General features: G+C 43.8%; 1 long non-coding RNA gene across 1 annotated transcript; it reads left to right on the top strand.

Annotated features, from left to right (window-relative positions):
- The first annotated feature begins 276 nt into the window (after positions 1-276).
- On the top strand, positions 277-1428 carry LOC128508363 (uncharacterized). Its single transcript, XR_008355904.1, has 4 exons — positions 277-435; positions 837-898; positions 1003-1154; positions 1269-1428. It is a non-coding gene; the product is annotated as an uncharacterized LOC128508363 (long non-coding RNA).
- Positions 1429-9204: the final 7776 nt, after the last annotated feature.

Raw genomic sequence — 9204 nt, 5'->3', positions numbered from 1 at the left:
AACACGACAATCATGGCGAGCACATTTATAGACAGCATATTAGCCACGACTTCGCCAATAAGCACCCCCACATCTACAACCAGGTCAACCACCATGACTACAAGCACCCCCACATCTACAACCAGGTTAACCAGCACGACTTCAAGCCCGAGCACTTCTACAACCAGGTCAAGCACCACGACTTCAAGTCCGAGCTCTTCTACAACCAGGCCAAGCACCACGACTTCAAGCCCGAGCACGTCTACAACCAGGCCAAGCACCACGACTTCAAGCCCGAGCACGTCTACAACCAGGTTAACCAGCACGACTTCAGTGCCTGTAGATGTAACTGCAGTTTTTAACTTGACCTTCCGCATTGATGAAACATTTGATCCAGCACTGGTCAATACCAACTCTCCCCAGTTTGCAGCAAAAGCTAAAACAATCCGCAGTCAGGTATGAGTTATTAATATTGCCCTTATAATTACTATTTATTTCATTCTCTAAACAAAGGTCATTTTGCCTCCCTTAAAAATCTTTTGGCAATTAATACAACCTAAAGTTGTATTATTAATACAACTGAATGTGTCAGTGCTATATGTAATATGTAATATAAGTAATGTCTAATTTTTTAACTTGCCTGATTTATCAGTTCAGATTAATTAAATTATATGAATATTACAAAGCTGCATTAAATGCAAATGCACTTATTTTTTATTTTAAACATTTTTACGGTTCAGTGTATTTATTATTTATTCATTCATTATTTATTTACTGCCTCTAGTACTAAATGTGACAAACTAGTTTATCAGGATGTTTAACATTACAATTGATACCCACCGAGTTATTTCTTTTAGATTGAACCTTTGTACTCCAAAACCTTTAAAAACTTCAAAAACATGGAAATTTTACGATTAAGGTACGTTGAAAATTTTGATTTTGAATATTGATTTCATTGTGATCACTCACTGAATTTAATCTTTATCTATATTTAAATAAATATCTATATCTGTGTCTCTACAGGAAGGGTTCTACTGTAGTAGAAAGCAACATCTACTTTAATTCTAATGGACCAAATGTTACTACATCCGAAGTGAAAAGAACTCTTCTCAATGGACTTAGTAACTTGGATTTTACTGTTATTCCAAACTCCATCGATCTCACTCAGACATTTGGTTAGTATATATGTCCACAGACTAACTTATTTATAATAAAATGATCTAAAATCATTTAAATGTAAATACATGCTTCTATGCATTAAATATTATGTACCTGTTTGTATTTTGCAGGTAATTCCATGCCACCAGTGATCGCCAGCTCACTTTCCATGATCTGGATGTGTCTTTTATCTCTCCTGCTGTCACTAGTATTACATTTCTAGCTCAAGGCTTTATCATTAAACATGACCAATAATTAATATATGTATTTATAAGATAAAGGGCATATGGGAAAATTATTCTGTATTATCAGTAATAATTATAAACACTGTTTGAATTAAAGTTTTGCAGGAAATAATCATACTTTATGTCTACACTTTAATAATATAGACAATCTTTCCCATATGTGGGTATTTGTCTATCAGACAAATTTTCTCCAAACCTTTGGGAAAAAAACTGGAAGCATTTACAAAGAAAATAATTGTATAAGCTACTGAAATAGCTTGTTTGGGCTTTCTTTCCAAATCCCTGATGTGACATGTGTAATCATATTGGCTTTGAATACACTGTTAGATTTGGCTTCTCTGTGTTTGTGTGGAATGCAAACCTGCATGCGCACCAGTTCTTTCTAGGACAGACTGGAATTTCTTGATTTAGAATTAAGATTTCCTTTTACTGCAACACAAGAACACAAGGTAATCTCCATGAGGACAGGGTTTGCCAGGGTTGGAGTAAATGAACTTGAGTCTGCACAAAGCCTTGACCTCAACCCCACTGAACACTGACAGCACTCCAAGCCTCAACTGACACTTTTGTCCAAATGTACACAAATCCTCTCAGCCATGCACAAAAATATGCAAGTAGAATTTATGGCAAAAAGCAGGAGCTAATCTGTGTTATTGGTTTCAAAGTTTACAGTGCTTGTAAAGTGCCTGCTATATACCCTTTTTCAGAACTGGTTTCTGTCCAGCCATTCGACCATAACAGACATCCGATCCTACAAAAAAATAATAATAATTCAGGAGACACCATTGACACACCTGACCCTGTGCCCTCCCCATTTGAACACGTTCCGAGTATTTGTACACATGGACTGGCTCTGGTGACCTTGTGTTAACCTTTTTTAAAATGTCTTGTATATTTCACTGCTTGGCTAAGAATCAGTCTGCCTTTTGCTTAGATTACAGCCATGGCATCGTTTTAATATGCTTTTGCGATGTCACAACATTTATTTCTATCCAAAGTTGAATATCATTTCATCTACCTCTTTTCTTACACTGATGCGCCTATCACTCTCGAACAGGGTAAATCTGATTTATCCGAATCAAAGATTCATCTGCCCACATTTTTTCAATGCTCCACATTCAATTCTCCATGCTCCCTAGCAAACTGAAACTTTTTTTTCCGATTAGTCCCACTAATAAGTTGTTTTATTAAGGTTACAAAGCCGTTTAGTCCCAATTTCTTGAGGGTTTCTCAAGTTGTGCGTGTTATAATGCTCTTACTGTCACTATTAAACTTAATGAGTTTTACTGTTGTTTTTTACTGTATGATTTGATTCCACCAATCGATTAAATGATCTCCCATCACTCTCATTTAGGATGGCTTTCTCACCACATTTCTTCCTCAGTGATGATGGTTCTACCTTTTAGGTTTTAATAATGAGTTTTACAGTCCTTAACCTAATTTCAATAGTTTCAGCAATCTCCTTAGTTGTTTTCTTTGCATTAAACAAAGCATGGTGAAAGCATGTTTTTGTAGATACACTTAATCTCATATGTATCAAATATATTCACATTATTTAGGTATTGAATGTATGCATATGGGATTAATTATGAAAAACACAGAAGGCCCAAGGAAAGCGAGGTAAGTCCTCTCACAGATCATGGTGAGCAAAGCACCTGCATGGTAAGGAGAAAGGTGAATCTAAACAAAATAAAAATAATACATAAAAACACAGACCAAGTTATTTTCTCAATAAGGCACTTCTGAAAAAGAGATCTGAAGTAGCTACCCTAAAACATAGTGGTGTGAGGGGAAAGGAAAGTTTTTTTTTTTTTTTTTTCGAGCACAGCATTATATCTTATCAGGTAGAAGCTGGAAGAGCCCATAACGTAGTCCTGACATACAAAGGTACAGTTTAGTCTGCTATAAACATGAACAGAAAACATCAAAACAAAGCATTAGCTAATATAAAATAAGGAAATATAAAAATAGATAATAACAAATAAAAATATATATAAGAAATACATATTGGATAAAGCTTGGATAAGCATCAGAAAAGAAGAGCTAAGTAAACCAATTAGATGAAGACTCCTGTTGCCTCTGAGCAAAAACCATACCTAATGGCAATTCAGTGTAGGGAATATGGACAGTAGAGAATGAATAAGATAAAAACATTTAAAATGAATGAATAGCACAGAAGAGATGCTTACTCAGGAGTGTGCAGTTTGTTACCCAGTCTGTTCTTTTCCTGTTCTTGAACTTGCATTAGTTTGGCTCATTTGGGCTTTAATTGCTGCAAGAAAATTTAGCTTCTAATGTAAAGTAATTTTTATTATACTATTATAATTTAAGTGTAATTGGCATTAACAGTGGAAGACAAAAATTTCCCACATTGGCCAATAATTTGCCCCACCTGCAATGACTACAACCACAGCATATCAGTTAGGGTTAAATGATTGTTGCAGCTGAACCACAATGATCATTGCAGTTAAATCCAGTTAGTGACCATGGTTAAACAATGTGTTTGTTAGATTCAATGCCAACTAGATTACTAAAAAAAGTGATGCTGTATATACAGCTGGGCCACAGGAGGGCCACTTCAAAACATTATTTATCCCTCGCTATATATGGGTCACGTCCCTAAATCTCTCAAGTTGGCAGTCATTAATCCTTTTCTTGAGAAAACCTAAATTAGACCCTAATGAAGTAACAAATTATTGATCGATTTGAAAACTTCCGTTTATAAAAAAAATGTTAGAGAAGGTGGTGTCAGCTCAAATATGTGCCCTCTTGCAGGAAAAAAATATCTTCTAAGAATTTCAGTCAGGTTACAGGCCCCATCATATCACAGAAAAAGACAGGCATTAACACTAGAAGCAATTAGCACTGGTCATTTGACCGCAATGGGGAAAGTAATACTTCACACTCAATCAAATTCCAAGACCCTCCGTTCATGACTTTTCCTAGATCTGTGAGCTTAATCACCCTGTATGCTTACATTTTCAAAATCGTACCAGTAAAAGCCAGTATAAAGCCATTTTGCTCTTATTTACGTATTTACCGAATCGGCTGAACACCTTATCCACCAGCACTCGAGCCGTGGTGGAAGGAGAATGTTCGGATTCACGGGGTTCGGAGAGTGTTTGATGTCGCAACCACCCACGCGCTCTTCAACCCGCTCACAGTACCGACAACATTTTTTGCTACACGGCCGGCGGGATAAAGCATCGGCGTTAACATGCAGTTTTCCCGCTCGGTGCTGAACGGTAAAATTATAATCCTGCAACCGCTCGAGCCAGCACGCTAACTGCCCCTCGGGCTCTTTAAAACTAAGCAGCCACACCAGCGAAGCTTGTTCGGTCCACAGCAAGAAGGATTGCCCGTATAAATACGGCCTAAAATGTTTAAGGGCCGCGACGACTGCTTTTTCCCCTCTTGGCTCTTGACGAAGGCGGTCGCATCTGCTCTCCCTCCCTTATCTCTCCCCGCTTGCTTCTCTTGTCTGTCTTGTGAATACTATTCAGAGACTCTCCTCGCCTTGCTCTTGAAAATAAAAAAGGAATATGGATTTGATCAAGTGGTCTCTGAATGCAATTGATTCTGGGGAACCTACTTGTCCTGCTGGGACGTTTGCTGCTGGATACACGATGAACGGTTGGGAGAAGTGGCGCATTGTGTGCCTGGTCGCACTGTCTCTGGAGGACGTTGAAGATATCTACCTATTCGGAACTTTGATAACAGGGATTCTGCTGATTGGATTAGGTGGGATACTTGGATATCGAAAAATCTTAAAAGCAGTCAGTCTCAACCCCAAGAGACTGGCTGGCTGGGAAATAGTGGTGACGAGAGCTGTCAGTAATCAGACTGTGGTTTTTGGACCGCAAATTGGATAACATCTTGGTGAGACTAGCAGCTACGCAACGTGATTTGGACAGACCTGGAGACCAGTGATAGACATTAAATATCTGTGAAATTGGCAGATATTGACCGAAACCTGGAGAATATGATTTTCTTTTCGGCTGCTCCTTTTCTTTCCAGCTACTGCATTTCAAGGCCGTGGCTGGAGACATAACTAACTCCCCGAAGACCAAGATAACGAGACGCTCTGGAATCTTACTCCCCCCCCCTTCAAGGACACCTGGCGCAGACTATTACGGGATGTTACAGGCTTACAAACTGATACGCACGCACTCACGCACACACATAACAGCTACAGATAGACACTCTACCTTCCCCATATCCAACGCCTTCGTGTGCTTATTCCCTTCAGTGTGGGCAGGCGGAATCGGGACCAGCGCTCTCTAGCTGCAGGGACTGGAGCTGTTTGCCTACATTGGACATTTCCTATCCCCTGTACCCTAATCGTTGCAATGTTTATGTCTTGTGTTTACATGTTTTTATGTGCTTGTTGCTGAGGTATTTTTGTACCCCTGATCGCACACTGCCCTTTTCGAAGGACAGTCTGGGAGGGGATTTTTTACCCTCGTTATCCTAATGTATCTATTTCTTATCTTCTATGATGGCGCCGGTTAGGTGGCTGCCGTCGCGACTCTGTGGTCGCACAAAATCATTTCACTGCATATTGTACTCTGTATGATTGTGTATGTGACAAATAAAATTTGAATTAGAATTTGAATTTGATTTGCTAGCAGCTTGCGCCGCGTGACGCAGTAATTCTTCTCCGGTCCAGACAACGCGCAGCTGAAGTAGGCGATAGCACGCTCTTTGCCCTCGGAGACCTGAGACAGGACAGCCCCTAGCCCAACATCGCTTGCGTCCATGTCGAGGATGAACATACGAGATGCATCAGGATATTCGAAAACGGGTGACGTGACCAGAGCTTCCCGTAACCGAGGGAAAGCACGCGCGTGCACCCTGTCCCAGTGAAACAGCTGATTCTTTCTCGTGAGCCCGTGCAGCGGACTGGCGATCGTGGCAAAATCCTTCACGAACCGGCAATAGTACGAGGCTAAGCCGAGAAAGGTGCGTAGCTGCGACTCGTTTAACGGTTCAGGCCAATTCTGTACCGCAGCAATTTTGGCTGGACCTCAAACTCCTTGCCGTGCACCAATAAATCATCTAAGTAAACGACACAACGGTTGCGTTGAATATCTGCCAACACTTTCTCCATCAACCGGTTAAACATCGCTGGAGCGTTACAGAATGGCAGGCGCCAAAATTGCCATAGCCCTTGCCCGATCGAGAACGGCGTTTTAGGTTGTGCTTCCGGGGCGAGCTCTGCTTGCCAATACCCGCTACGCAAATCCAACGAGCTAAACCACGCCAAGCCCGCAACGTGTTTCAGCGCATCATCTATTCGCAGTAACGGATAAGAATCTTTGCGCGTCACCTCGTTTAACCACCGGTAGTCCACACAAAACCACCACGATTCGTCCTTTTTACGCACAAGCACAACTGGTGAAGACCACGGTCCGGACGCTGGCTCTATGATGCCCGAGTCGGCCATCTCACGCAAGTTCTGCTCGGCGATAGCTCGTTTAGCTAATGGGAGGCGTCTCAGATGTAGCCAAACAGGTGCTGCGTTACCCGTATCGATCGTGTGCTGCACCATATTGGTATGAGTGCACTCGCGCTCATCTACCGTGAAAATATCCGCGAACTCGTGCAAAAGGGACTTCACGGTGTCGCTCTGTGTCTGAATTAGCCCCACACTGCTACGCTGCATCAGCTCGGCCATTATCCTCGCTCGGTCGGCTACCAGGTGTTTACATGGCGCGTCCACCGGAAGTTATGCCCCCCTGGTGCGCGCTACTAACACTATAACACTAAGGTTTTATTTTAGAGCTAATTACACTAATACGGGGTCTAGAATCTAAATACGGGCTAATATTACTCACTTCCGGTGTTGCGCAATCTTCGCGGAGCAGGATAAGACACACGACAACAACTTCACAACCAAACCAAAGTGTATTAAATAAAAAAGACAAACCAACAAATAAGGTGCACCAACAAAACAATATATACAAAATATATACAACTATAAACAGTGTGTGGAGTGTATGCGTGTGTTTGAGTGTGGATGTATGAAAGTCCAAGTCCTTGTTATTGTGAGTGTGAAATGGTGTACAGGAGAGATGGCTCGGCCTCACCGGTAAAAGGTGTATCATCCGGGAGCACGAGAAAACGGAACGAAAAGGGTACTGAATGTGTCCAATGAAGATTAATCCAGTCATGGAAAGTAATCCTCTGTAACAACAATCAATCTCTCCGTCCCGGCACGCTTGCCGGTTCCGGCTTTATACCGGCGCATGTGACCCGACGCCGCTTTCGGGTCCTCTCGCGCTGCGATCGCGCATGCTTGCGAGAGCTTAACCCCCGTGACCAACACTGTCTATGGGGACAAGTAAAACCTGATAAGGCATCTTTCTGTGCACAGGTGAGCAGCATTAGCTCCGTAACCCTTTCCCTGTTATTCAAATGCCCCTTTATGTGGCTGTGCTACAACACGTCCGGCCGCGCTTTGGGCACTAGCAACCTGGCTAACCCGAAGTTACCACGCAAAGTTCCGTCCGCGAGATTCAGTACTGCACCCCACCTTTCCAAAATGTCTAACCTCAAGATACAATCATCCTCGATGTCTGCCAGAAAGAATGTCTGCCACAAAGAACGTCCTGACCGGAAGTTGAACCCGGCAGTTGGGAAAACAAAGACGGCTGTGGGAGGGGGCTTCCCCTCGGCGCCCCCCGAAGCTAGTTTAACGGCTGCTGGGGTACGTTGTCCTCAGGCCTGAAAACGTTGCGGCGGTAGTCCGGCGCGACGGCCGGATTCCCCGCAGGAACGCACGGTAAGCTAGCTCTTCCTGCTGGACAGGCCCGAATTCCAGATAGCCCCGGCGCGCGAGAGATCTCAGGTTCATGGCGAACGCCCCCAGTGGCTTGGAGGCGCTCCGCTCGCGGGTTGCTAGCTCTTCGCACGCGGCCTTTTTACGGTCACCCGCGCCAAACCGGAAGTGGAGCGACTCCCGCAACTTCACCCAGTCCTTCCTCTCATCAGCCCGGAGGTCTTCCAACGCCCGGAGCGCGTCGCCCTCCAGCGAGAGGGCCATGCGGACGACTGTAGTCGGTGACTAGCTCCACCTGGGCGAGGAACACGTGGGGCTCGACAGCGCCATTGTAGTAAGGCAGGCGCAGCTGCAGGTCGCTTCGCCGGCTGCCGGAACCTCCAACGCGTCGCTCCGCTCCGGTCGCCGCTCTTTGCTTGCGCTGGCCCCGTCAGGAAGGGTTTTCCTCCTCCTTAGTTGTTCTGCTACTCAGCGGGTACTCTACATGAATTTTCCGGATGTCCTCCGGGTTGCGCTCTAACCCGTTACTCTCCATCCCACTTCTGACACCAAATGTAGCGTTTTTCACTGCTAAGAAGGAACTTGGAGAGACGAGTTAGCTACCTTGCTGCCCAATGCAAATGGCTGGGATTAGTTTATTCTCCACACAGCATGTATAGCAAAAACAGCACATTCAAGCTAGGGCTCCCTCCACTAGAAGAGCTTATGCCCTCAAATGGAATATATTTGAAGGTTGGTGCATGACGAAGCAGGTAGACCCAGTCCACTGCCGAATTGTTTCAGTGCTGGGGTTCCTGCAAGAAAAGTTGTCATCAGACTTGTGCCCTAGTACCCTTAGGACGTACGTAGCCGCTATTTCAACCTGCCACGTTCCGATTGAGGCGGTTACTGTGGGAAAACACCCTTTAGTTGCCTGACAGGTTTCTGACCCTTAAGATGTTTTTTTCTTATGGCCATTACCTCTGTAAAGAGAATTGGAGGTCTGCGCGCCTTGTCAGTCTCCCCATTCTGCCTGGACTTTGCCCCTGGGCTAGTCAATGT

Source organism: Clarias gariepinus, chromosome 20 (genome assembly GCF_024256425.1).
Source record: "Clarias gariepinus isolate MV-2021 ecotype Netherlands chromosome 20, CGAR_prim_01v2, whole genome shotgun sequence".
Lineage (NCBI taxonomy): Eukaryota > Metazoa > Chordata > Actinopteri > Siluriformes > Clariidae > Clarias > Clarias gariepinus.
This window is presented reverse-complemented; position numbering and strand designations above follow the sequence as displayed.